This window comes from Elgaria multicarinata, chromosome 3 (assembly GCF_023053635.1).
Source record: "Elgaria multicarinata webbii isolate HBS135686 ecotype San Diego chromosome 3, rElgMul1.1.pri, whole genome shotgun sequence".
NCBI lineage: Eukaryota > Metazoa > Chordata > Lepidosauria > Squamata > Anguidae > Elgaria > Elgaria multicarinata.
The window spans coordinates 21,507,392-21,519,798 of NC_086173.1; positions in this window are offsets into that span (position 1 = coordinate 21,507,392).

Genomic DNA, 12,407 nt, shown 5'->3' on the forward strand with positions numbered 1-12,407 from the left:
ACTGGGTTATCATGGGCTCATCCTCAGGCTAGCCTACCTCGCCAGGTTGTTGAGCCCTGAACTCAACGGAAGGGAAGAATTTTTTTTAAAGTAATAAAATTAATATAATTCACTCGAAGGAACCTACCTAGGCCCTAAAATTGGCAGTTACCAGGGTCATACATTTGTAGAATTGCCTCCATTGAGAACTTTGCTTGGCTCCAAATATTTTATTTTATTTTATTATTGCATTTATTAGGGTGACCCTATGAAAAGGAGGACAGGGCTCCTGTATCTTTAACAGTTGCACAGAAAAAGGAATTTCAGCAGGTGTAATTTGTATATAGGGAGAACCTGGTGAAATTCCTTCTTCATCACAACAGTTAAAGTGCAGGGGCTATACTAGAGTGACTAGATTTAAAAGAGGGCAGGGCACCTGCAGCTTTAACTGATGTGATGAAGAGGAAATTTCACCAGGTTCCCCATATATACAAATAACACCTGCTGAAATTTGCTTTTCAATACAACTGTTAAAGATACAGGCGCCCTGTCCTCCTTTTCATAGGGTCACCCTACATTTATATCCTGCCTTTTTTTCCTGCAAGGAACCCAAGGCGGCGTACATAATCCTTCTCCTCCTCTCCACTTTATCCTCACAACAACTCCGTGAGGTGGGTTGGGCTGAGAGTCTGTGACTGGCCCAAAGTCACCCAGTGGGTTTCCATGGCCGAGTGGGGACTAGAACCCGGATCTCCCAACTCCCAGTCTGACACTCTAGCCACTACACCACACTGTCTCTTCTGCCAAGTTTTTTTGTTTGTTTGTTTGTTTTATTGCTGGATTCCTACACATTTTTATGTGATGTTGGCTTTACTGTGTTGTTTACTCCACTGTTACATTCATTGCTTTTAACAATTTTATTTTAAGCTGCCTTGTGAGGGGTTTCCATAACATTTAACAAAATTACATATGCCAATTCAGGAAAGTCCAGATTCACCAATGTTAGTGGTTGAATTCCATTATACCAATACTGCTTTGTGTATCCTGCTTATTCTCCATTATCTTAGGGTGACCATATGAAAAGGAGGACAGGGCTCCTGTATCTTTAACAGTTGTATTGAAAAGAGAAGTTCAGCAGGTGTCATTTGTATATATGGGGAACCTAGTGAAATTTCCTCTTCATCACACCAGTTAAAGCTGCAGGTGCCCTGCCCTCTTTTAATTCTGCTCACTCTAGTATAGCTCCTACAGCTTTAACTGCTATGATGAAGAGGGAATTTCACCAGGTTTTCCATATATACAAATGACACCTGCTGCAATTCTCTTTTCTATGCAACTGTTAAAGATACAGGAGCCCTGTCCTCCTTTCCATATGGTCACCCTACCATTATCTGGAAAGCCAAAGTTGAGATCACACTTTTGGCAAGATAACTTCTAGTTAACCCTCAGGGAAAAAAAATACTGGCCCTCAGAGGGTCCTATTCCCATTGGACCTGTCCTTACATCATGACAAACCACAGTGGGTTAATGAGGCGGTTATCCGAGGATTGTCCTGCCTGGTGTAGATCTGGAGGCAAGATCTCAATGAGTGGAGGCATGTCCAGCGTAGTTCCAGCGACTCGTGCACATACTGAATGGGCATGAATGCAACATCTACCTATCATAAAAAGGGGGCAGTAGCACCATAAGAGCTTTGTCTGGAAGCACTCTAGTTCTCCAGAACCTCAAACACTGAGACTCAGGTCCAGGAGACTGGGAGACAGTGGCAGATTGCATCTGATGATGGCAGGGGACGGCTCCTGGCAATGCAAGGGGCTAAGCCTGGCGGCTCAGGCCAAAGCTGAACCAGACCGACAAGGCAGTAGAGCGAATAGTGAGCACTCAGCCAAGCTGCATCTCGCCACTGATGCTGAGGTTTGACAGCCATGGAGACCTGAAAATCCAGAAATCTCAGATCAGACCCTGAGACTTTGGCAACCCTGTGAGCAGAGGGATAGGAGATGTCGAAATGGGAGGGATGAAACAAGTTGTTCTCTTCAGCTGAAAAATATAAATAAAATGCAACGCAGCCTGCCTTTCGACGTAATCTCCCCTACCCCCAACTTTTCAGCCTGTTTCACCACTTTTGAAGGACTGACTCATGGATTTCAACATTGGCAGTAAAGAATCCTGGAATTCGTGATTGCCCGCCCCCTATTCCTTGGCAGCCTGAGTTGGAAGTCATGTTCTTTTATCTTCCTGGAAAATAGTTTCATTAGAAGAAAATGACTCACAAAGATTGCAGAAATTAAGTCCATTATGAAGAAGGAGATCAGGGCCAGGGGCTGTGCCCCTCCACAATTTCTGGCTTGCAAAGAAGAGTGCCTCCCTTCTGAGGCCTGGTCTACCCATGCAGCAAAATGGAGGTGGCAGAGTGATCTAAACCATTTTGGACAGCAGACGGGTGTGCCTTTAAAAAAAAAAATCCCCTTTGACTTTTGTACAAACTCCCTGCAAACTAAAACAAGTAATAGCACTTCAGAGAGAAAGAGTGGTTGTAGCCCAGCCAAATCTCTACTATGCATAAGAAGAGTCTTGCTGGATCAGACCAGGGGTCCATCTAGTCGAGCACTCTGTTCACACACTAGTCAACCAGGGATCCACAAGCAGGACATGAGTGCAAAAGCACCCTCCCACCCATGTTCCCCAGCAACTGGTGTATATAGGCTTACTGCCGCTGATACTGGAGGTAGCATGTAGCCATACTGACCTGGAGGGAATTTTTATACAGGAGAATTCAAATATGTGATTCCTCCACCTTTAGGCTGAAGTGATATAGAGCACCATCATTTTATTGCACAGTCGTTACTGGGCACTCACAGATTTTTGCAGGTCCTATTCACAACACCATCCACCTCCTGCACGTCTCCCACTCCTCCTGATGGTTTTGCCGCCTCAAAAAAAGACCCTGGAAAATCCAATTTTTCATCCTACAGTGAAATGTACCGCCATTTCCTGCTGTGTGCAGTAAAAGCAGCACGAAAAAACCGCCCATTGAATGGGCCACGTGGTCTTTGTTTACTTCCTCTTTCTTCAGCAGCTGAAGAAAGAGGAAGCTGCTCATCCCTATTGCAGGACAGAAACACTTTTTGTGAACCGCCCAGAGAGCTTCAGCTATTGGGCGGTATAAAAATGTAAAAAAAAAAAAAAAACCACGATTCAAAGCAATGGGAGGGAAACGTGATCCCGCATGCCCCTTCCCTATCTGAGTAAACTTTACGTCCATTATGCTACCTTGGGTGTCTGTATTACCTTCTTTGCTGTATTTTAGATAGGGTGACCATATTTTGGAAACCAAAAAGGAGGACAACATGTTCGCCATGTTAAAATTATTTTTAAAAAATTATTTTAAAACCTCAAACTTTTTAAAAAAATCCTAGAACTCAGTGGATGGACAGATCTGTTTCAAACTTGGCATAGCTAAAGTCCTTGTTAAGAGCAATCATGGTGCTAAGTTTCATCTTTTATTTTTTAAAATAACATTTTTTAAAAATAAAAATTAAATCCTCAAATTTTAAAAAATTCCTAAAAATCAATGGATGAACAGATCTGTTTCAAATTTGGTATGGCTGAAGCTCTACCTAAAAGCTATCATTTTGCTAACTTTCATCTCTTTATCTTTAAAAATGACAATTTTAAAAATAATAATTTTAAAACCTCAATTTTAAAAAAATTCCTTAAAAATCAATGGATGAATGGATCTGTTTCAAATTTGGTATGACTAAAGCCCTTCCTAAGAGCTACCATCGTGCCAAGTTTCATGTCTTTATCTTAAAAAATGACAGAGTTATAAGCATTTTTGTTAATTCCCATTAGAGCTGCTCTTTGGAAAAATCCGGATTTCCCCTCCCCACGGATTTGTCATCAAAAACCCAGGCAAATCCGGGTAAATCCGTTCATATGGTCACCCTATTTAGAACTTATATCAGCAATGAGAAGCCTATGGCCTTCCAGAGATCCATGGACTACAACTCCTATCATCTCTCTCACCACTGGAGTCCAACAACTCCTGGAAGACCACAGGTTCCCCACCCCTGGTTTACAGTAAGAGAACCATCTGTGGGAGATTCAGGGTCTTTGCAGGGGCTGCACTAAGGTTGTGACACAAAGGAAGTCCGAGTCTGACTCTCTTTGCTCGTAGAAAATAATGAAAAATCAACACATCTTTGGGTCTTTGGAACTTTGTAGCCCCACTGTTGGTAGTGCTTATTTATCTGTCTAGATTTTTACTTTTTACCACCGTTGTTTTATTCTGCTTCTATAAAGCACCCATTCTGCTCCTTTTTAAAACTCCTGTTGTAAGCCTACTGCAAAATTTCGAAAGGCGCACATATGGATAGTTTAAAAATAAATTACAAATAAATGGACTTTATCAAATGTAAGTGTGTTTATTAACAGAATCTAAGGCTGCAATCCCATGGCTATGTATGCAAGAGCAAGACCTACTGAATTCCATGGATTTGCTTGCACAGACAGTACTTGAAACAATCTAATATGCAGTCTAGCCTCTTCAGATCAAGATAATCCGCATGTGCTGCTTTCGCTTTGCAACAGTTTCATGGGTGTCTCTGTTGATTTTTCCCCTTTCTCATAATGCAGAATAATGCACTGGCATCTCCCAGCTCTTCTCACAAACTAAGCCTGGAGACACACTATAGTTCTCAAAAGAAAGTTGAAAGTGCTTTAAGAAAGGCTTTGTTTTCAGGATGCACACTTCTTTTTGTCCCATTGTATCATCTCTGATTAAACAGGTTTTGCAGGTTTTTGAAACAATACAAAAACCTGCCAAACTTGTTTACCTGAAGTGAAAGTGGGACGAATATACAAAGTGCCACACAAGCAGGCAGGCCTCTTTCAAACAGCCTTCAAATTGCATGTTTATTCAGAAGCAAGCCCCTTTGAGTTTAATGAGACTTACTCCTAGGTAAATATGTACAGGATTGCAACCTCATTAAGTCTCGTTAAACTCGAAGGCGCTTATTTTTCAGACAATATTTTAGTTATTTGAATAATTTCTATCCTGCCTTTTCACTTATCAAAGTAGTGCTCAAGGCTGGTAATAATAACATTCAAAACACACAGATAAATTAAATTTGCAAACCTTTATGCAATTCCTTTGGAGTAAACCCCATTAAACTCAGTGGGGCTTACTTCTGAGTAGACATGTATAGGATTGCACTGTGAAATGATTAGAGGCTAAACAAACAGAAACAATATTGTTTAAAATATCAAAGTTAATGGAAAGCATATCTGAACAAAATTGTCTTCACTTGTCGGTGGAAGTTAAAGAGAGAAGGGGCCTGACGAACCTTCTTGTACAACTGGGGTGCAGCCACAGAAAATACTTTGACCCTGTTCAGACGACACACTAAACCACTGTGGTTAAGCATTTTGAGCTAAACATTATGACTTAGCGTGTCATGTGAACCATGACTGAGTGTGTCGTGTGAACCATTTCTAACCATGGTGGCTACATAACCAAGGGTTAAACACGTTCACTAACCCTTTGCTGCAAAGGGATTCTTGGCCTAACCATGGCTTAGCGTGTCATCTGAATAGGCTGTAAAGTCTTAGTGACCATTATCATAGGAACCAGCAGAGGGCAGTCCAGGTATATTTTTATGCCCAAGCCAAAAAACATTTCCTAGAAGTCACTTTCCTCTTCCACCGTAGTTGGAAAGAATAAACTAGAAAAGAAAACAGATAGCACACATTAATGACTTTCACTTCTTGCTTAATGCTTTTCTTGTGTAAATGAAGTTATCCAATTTTATTCTCACACTTGGAGAAATGCATGTTCCTGTCATAAGAAAGAGATAAAAAAAATTGATCCCTTATGACCCTGGGTGTAATCCTAAATGACACCACTTCAGACCTAGTGATAGATGTGGTTGCTGTTGAACTGACTGGAAACAGTGGCCACAGTACTATCAAATTTAATTAATATTTAAGTGGAAGTCCAACTCAGTCACGTTTGATTTCAAAAGAGGAAATATCTCTAAAATGATGGAACGAATAAAAAGGAAGTTGAAAAGGAGAGTCAGGAGGGTCAAATCTCATGTTTGAGGGTTACTCAAAACCACAATGATAGAATCTCAGCTAGAAAGCAAAGTGCAGGTCAGGAAAGACAGCACAAAGTCCAAGAGGTCATCCACATGGTTAACAAGCAACAAAGGCACTAGAAAAAAGCAGGCTTCCTTCAGAAACTCGAAGTCTAGCCCAAACAAGGGGAATAAAAAAGAACACAAACTTGTACAAAAGAAATACAAAGCGACCATCAGGGATGCAAAAAAAAAAAAAAAAAAGGATCTTGAGGAGCATGTTGGTCCTGTTTTTAATAAACCTGGAAAATAGGTTGAAAGACCGTGATAGGCCCATGGAAATACAAGTGAGCAGGCATCACAGGGACACAGAAACAAGCATACAGTGGATAATACTACTCATAAAGCAGCTTTACCAATATCCTAAGATCCTCTGAGGTAAAATTAGAAGCTACTAGAAATAGTTTTTTTCAGTGGTTGGTCCCCTTTGAAGGATAAATATAATACCATCGATATAGGGTGACCATATGGAAAGGAGGACAGGGCTCCTGTCTCTTTAACAGTTGTATTGAAAGGATAATTTCAGCAGGTGTCATTTGTATATATGGTGAACCTGGTGAAATTCCCTCTTCATCACAATGGTTAAAGCTGCAGGAGCCCTGCCCTCTTTTAAAACGGTCACTCTAGTATAGCTCCTGCAGATTTAACTGTTGTGATGAAGAGGGAATTTCACCAGGTTCCCCATATATACAAATGACACCTGCTGAACTTCCCTTTTCTATGCAACTGTTAAAGATACAGGAGCCCTGTCATAGGGTCACTCTAATAGATAACAATATTTAATGTAGCAGTAGCAAAATAGAGGTTTGCCAAGACCAGCTTGTCATTGTGCCCTTCCCTCATGCATCTCAAGTTAAAAGAAGCAGCTTCAGTGGGTTAGGTTACAAACATGTGACTCCATGACTGACACAAGAACCAAGTTCATTGAGGAGTTTTTTGTTTTCCAGCTGACTAGAAACCAGGCCTCAGTGACACAACAGCTTCTGACCTAATAATTCCAAACAATGTCCATGTGATTTCTTCTTCCTCAGTCACTTGGCTCTTTTACCCTAATTATCAGACAATGATTTTGCAAGGGGAGAAAATCATTATCCAAGGAAGATGAGAGAAAAAACCTGCGTATTATGATTAAACTGCAACATTTACAGTGTGGTCCAATGCAAGTCTACTCAAATGAAAGCCCCATGGATAGGGTGACCATATTTTGGAAACCAAAAAGGAGGACAACATGTACCAAGGGGGCGTGCCCACCCGAACATAGCCTTGGTTACATGTCTGATTTTACAGCACACGTTTAAGACAAATCTGTTCTACATAACATCTTAATGTTAAAATCACTGAAATAAAGAACAAGTGAGAGATTCAATGTATCTGAAATTAACTTCACTCACTCCTACTTTTGTAGGTTTTGCTGTGCTTTGAAGCTTTTGCTATACTCTGTGTGTTACATTCTCCCCTTCCCTCAAATATCTTTTCATTGCAAGCTGCTGTTTTTGTTAACAGGGTTTACTACTGCCCCCAGATCTGTTTCAAATTTGGTACGGCTAAAGCTCTACCAAAAAGCTTTCATGGTGCCAACTTTCAGCTCTTTATCTTTAAAAATGACAGTTTTAAAAAATAATAATTTTAAAACCTCATTTTTAAAAATTTCTAAAAAATCAATGGATGAACAGATCTGTTTCAAATTTGGTGTGGCTAAAGCTCTACCTAAATCCTATCATGGTACAAAGTTTCATCTCGTTATCTTTAAAAATGACGATTTAAAAAATGGTAATTTTAAAACTTCAATTTTTAAAAAATTCCTAAAAAATCAATGGATGAACGGATCTGTTTAAAATTTAGTACGACTAAAGCCCTTCCTAAGAGCTACCATTGTGCCAAGTTTCATGTCTTTATCTTAAAAAATGATGGAGTTATAAGCATTTTTGTTAATTCCCATTAGAGCTGCTCTTTGAAAAAAAATATCCGGATTTCCCCTCCTCCTCCTGGATTTGCCATCAAAAACCCAGACAAATCCGGGCAAATCCAGTCATATGGTCACCCTACGCGGTGCATCTGGTCACCCTAGTGGCCATAGCTCAGTGTGATAGAGCATCTGCTTTGCATGCAGAAGGTCCCAGGTTCGATCCTCACCTTCTCCAAGTAGGGCAAGGAAAGAGTCCTGCCTGAAACCCTGGAGAGCCATGGCTTCCATTCAGTGTTGACAATCCTGAGCTAGATGGACCGAGGGTCTGCGTCAATCTAAGGCAGCTTCCTGTGTTCTTACGAGTGGGGAACCTCTGGCCCTCCAGATGTTGTTTACGGTGACCATATGAAAAGGAGGACAGGGCTCCTGTATCTTTAAAGTTGTATAGAAAAGGGAATTTCAGCAAGTGTCATTTGAATGCATGTAGCAGCTGGTGAAATTTTGTCTTCATCATAAGAGTTAAAGCTGCAGGAGTCCCGCCCTCTTGACCAGATACAAAAGAGACGAGGGCATCTGCACCTTTAAGTATTGCTATGAAAAGGGAATTTCCCCAGATGCTGTCTGCCTACAAATGACACCTGCTGGAAATCCTTTTTCTCTACAACTGTTAAAGCTACAGGAGCCCTGTCCTCCTTTTCATATGGTCACCCTAATGTTGTTGGACTTCAACTCCCATCAGACAATGTTCAGGGATGATGGGAGCTATAGTACAACAATATCTAGAGGGCCACAGTTCCCTATCCCAGGAGTATAGGATTACAGGTTTGATTAAAAAGTTAATTTCTTTTAGGTTGCAATCCTGTGAGTAAGTCTTATTGAACCCAATGGGCCCTACTTCTGAGTAACCATGTATACCAGGGCTGGGAACTAGAATGCAGTGGGTGGGTGGGGGACAAAACCTCCTCTTTGGGGTCTTGCACTTTGAGCATTTTCACCACTTGGCATCAAAGGGATCTCCAGTTTTTAGCTAAGAAGTGCTGCGCGTGCAGGGCACCTTTCCTGTTGCATAGGGTGACTCTAGGAAAAGGAGGACAGGGTTCCTACATCTTTAACAGTTGCATAGAAAAGGGAATTTCAGCAGGTGTCGTTTGTATATATGGAGAACCTGGTGAAATTCCCTCTTCATCGCAACAGTTAAAGTTGCAGGTGCCCTGCCCTCTTTTAAATCTGGTCACTCTAGTATAGCTCCTGCAGCTTTAACTGATGTGATGAAGAGGGAATTTCACCAGGTTTTCCATATAAGCAAATGACACCTGCTGAATTTCCTTTTTCAATACAACTTTTAAGGATACAGGAGCCCGGTCCTCCTTTTCATAGGGTCACCCTATTGTTGCAGATTTGATGGGCACCCCCACTATATGAGGTGAGTGGGGTTGGCTAACAAAGAGAGGGTTTTCTTAGTAGTGTCACATCAGTTGTAGAACAATTTCCCCAGAGATTTGCTTTGCATCAATTTTACTGTCTTTTTGGAACCAGACAAAGAGTGTTTGATTTTCCTGAAAATTTTCAATACAGTTTTAATCCTGCTGTTTTATGCTAGGGTGACCCTATGAAAAGGAGGACAGGGCTCCTGTATCTTTAACAGTTGCATAGGAAAGGGAATTTCAGCAGGTATCATTTGTATATATGGAGAACCTGGTGAAATTCCCTCTTCATCACAACAGTTAAAGCTGTAGGAGCTATACTGCAGCTATACTGTGACCAGATAAAAAAGAGGGCAGGGCACTTGCAGCTTTAACTGTTGTGATGAAGAGGGAATTTCACCAGGGGTGCTTGCATACAAATGACACCTGCTGAAATTCCCTTTTCTATGCGACTGTTAAAGATGCTCTGTCCTCCTTTTCATATGCTCTGTCCTCCTTTTCATATAGTCACCCTATTGTGCTGCTTTTATGATTTTGTGGCTTTCAGCTTATTATATGGCATCACAGTGACAAGCAATTATATATATACAACTGGTTCAACATTTTAAAGCTGATGAATCAAGTAATTAATCTGCTGACTTTACATTTACAAGTATTTGAAGAGTGCTATCATGTCTCTCCTCAATCTTCTCTTCTCCAGGCTAAACATGCCCAGTTCTTTCAGTCTCTCTTCATAGGGCTTTGTTTCCAGACCTCTGATCATCCTGGTTGCCCTCCTCTGAACACGCTCCAGCTTGTCTGCGTCCTTCTTGAATTGTGGAGCCCAGAACTGGACGCAATACTCTAGATGAAGACTAACCAGGGCCCAATAGAGAGGAACCTCATGTGATTTGGAAGCTATACTTCTATTAATGCAGCCCAAAATAGCATTTGCCTTTCTTGCAGCCATATCGCACTGTTGGCTCATATTTAGCTTGCGATCTACAACGATTCCAAGGTCCTTCTCGCTCGTAGTATTGCTGAGCCAAGTACCCCCCATCTTGTAACTGTGCATTTGGTTTCTATTTCCTAAATGTAGAACTTGGCATTTATCCCTATTAAATTTAATTCTGTTGTTTTCAGCCCAGCACTCCAGCCTATCAAGATCACTTTGAAATTTGTTTCTGTCTTCCAGGGTATTAGCTATCCCACCCATTTTGGTGTCATCTGCAAATTTGATCAGCTTTCCCTGCACCTCCTCATCCAAATCATTAATAAAAGTGTTGAAGAGTGCTTGGCCCAGACTGAGCCCTGCGGTACCCCACCTGTTGCCTCTCCCCAGTTTGAGAAGGTTCCATTGATAAGTACTCTTTGAGTCCGATTCTGTAGCCAACTGTGAATCCACCTAATAGTTGTTCCATCTAGCCCACTTTTAGCTAGTTTGTTAATCAGAATGTCATGTGGTACTTTGTCAAAAGCTTTGCTGAAGTCAAGATATATGACGTCCATGGCATTCCCACAGTCCACAATTATTATTATTATTATTATTATTATACAAGGGAGGTTACCCTATCAAAAAATGAGATCAAATTAGCCTGACAGGATTTGTTCCTGACAAATCCATGTTGGCTTCTAGTAATCACTGCATTGATTTCAAGGTGTTTACAGATTGACTTCTTTCAGTTCACAATGCTGTTTAGTAAAAATTCAGTTATTTTCCACACATCTATATGAAGAGGAAAACGGGTATCGCCTTCCATCTGAGATCCCTTTTCTTCCTTGGCATCTCCAGTCCAGTGGAAAAGACGGGTGTGGGAAAAGTTTAGCCTGGTGTCTCCAGCAGTTATTTATGCCTGTGAAAAATGATTGATGAGAGAGAATACAAACTGCTAATTTTAGCCTTGTTTGTTTGGAGGGGGCTGTCCTGTTTCTTTCTGCAGGCCAGACATCTGCAGCAGTAGGGTACTTATCTCTAGGGATGAGGGAGGAATTCATTCAGTTCTCATTTTAATGTGAACTTACCTAATCTCGCACTTTTGTACCTATACGCAAATCAAAGCTCAGTGATCCTTCAACATTTGCGTTTCTCTGTATTTTGTGATGGAGTTGTCTGATCCCAAAATGCATACGTTAGAGAAACGTGTGTAGAAAAATGCATATATTTGTAATAATAACGTTCAGGAATACATTATACGAGGGGAAATTGATGGCCAAAAAATGTATATATTAGGCAAAATTGAACACACACAAAAATTATTAAGAAAAATGTGTACAAAAATGCAAATGAACTTTTGTGTGGACATTTTTAAAAAAATCTCAAATTGACATAGAAATGGGATGAACCAAACTTATGATTTGAAAAATGAGAAACTGAGAGAAACTGGAATGGACAGCTTCACCCATTCTGACTTACCTTTTCTGGCTCTGCTGTGCTACTCTAGTGAACATCATCGAGTTTAGCTGGCTCAAAATATCCAGTAATGAATTCCCTGGAAACTGCACACACTGACATGAAAGCCCTTGGGGAAAATCCCAATCTGCCCTTCTGGGGTATGTCTATACTGGTTCTTTACCTTAACCTAAACGTGCTGATTCACGTTTCAGGACACATGACGCAGCTGTCCATTCGCCGCAACGCTGGGTTTTTAATGTGATAATGCGCATATTCGTAGTTGCAATTTTCCACGACTTTTGGATCAACATCCGAGTTTGCACTGCGTTATAGTTATGTGTCCTTGGGGGAGTTAAATCACATTTTGACATGTGGGCGTAGCTTTGAGGGCAGGACAAAGTGATTGGCTGATTTCTTGCCTTCCCACCTATCGCGTCCTCTGGCTGCCTTGTTCCTTCCCGCCGTTTTTATTTTGAATTATATGATTCTGTGGAGCTCCGCAGATAGAGCTTATAATATTAAAACAGAGAGAGGGGAACGGGCAGTCAGAGCTAGGAGACATGTCAGTCCCCCTCTTGCTCCTTGGA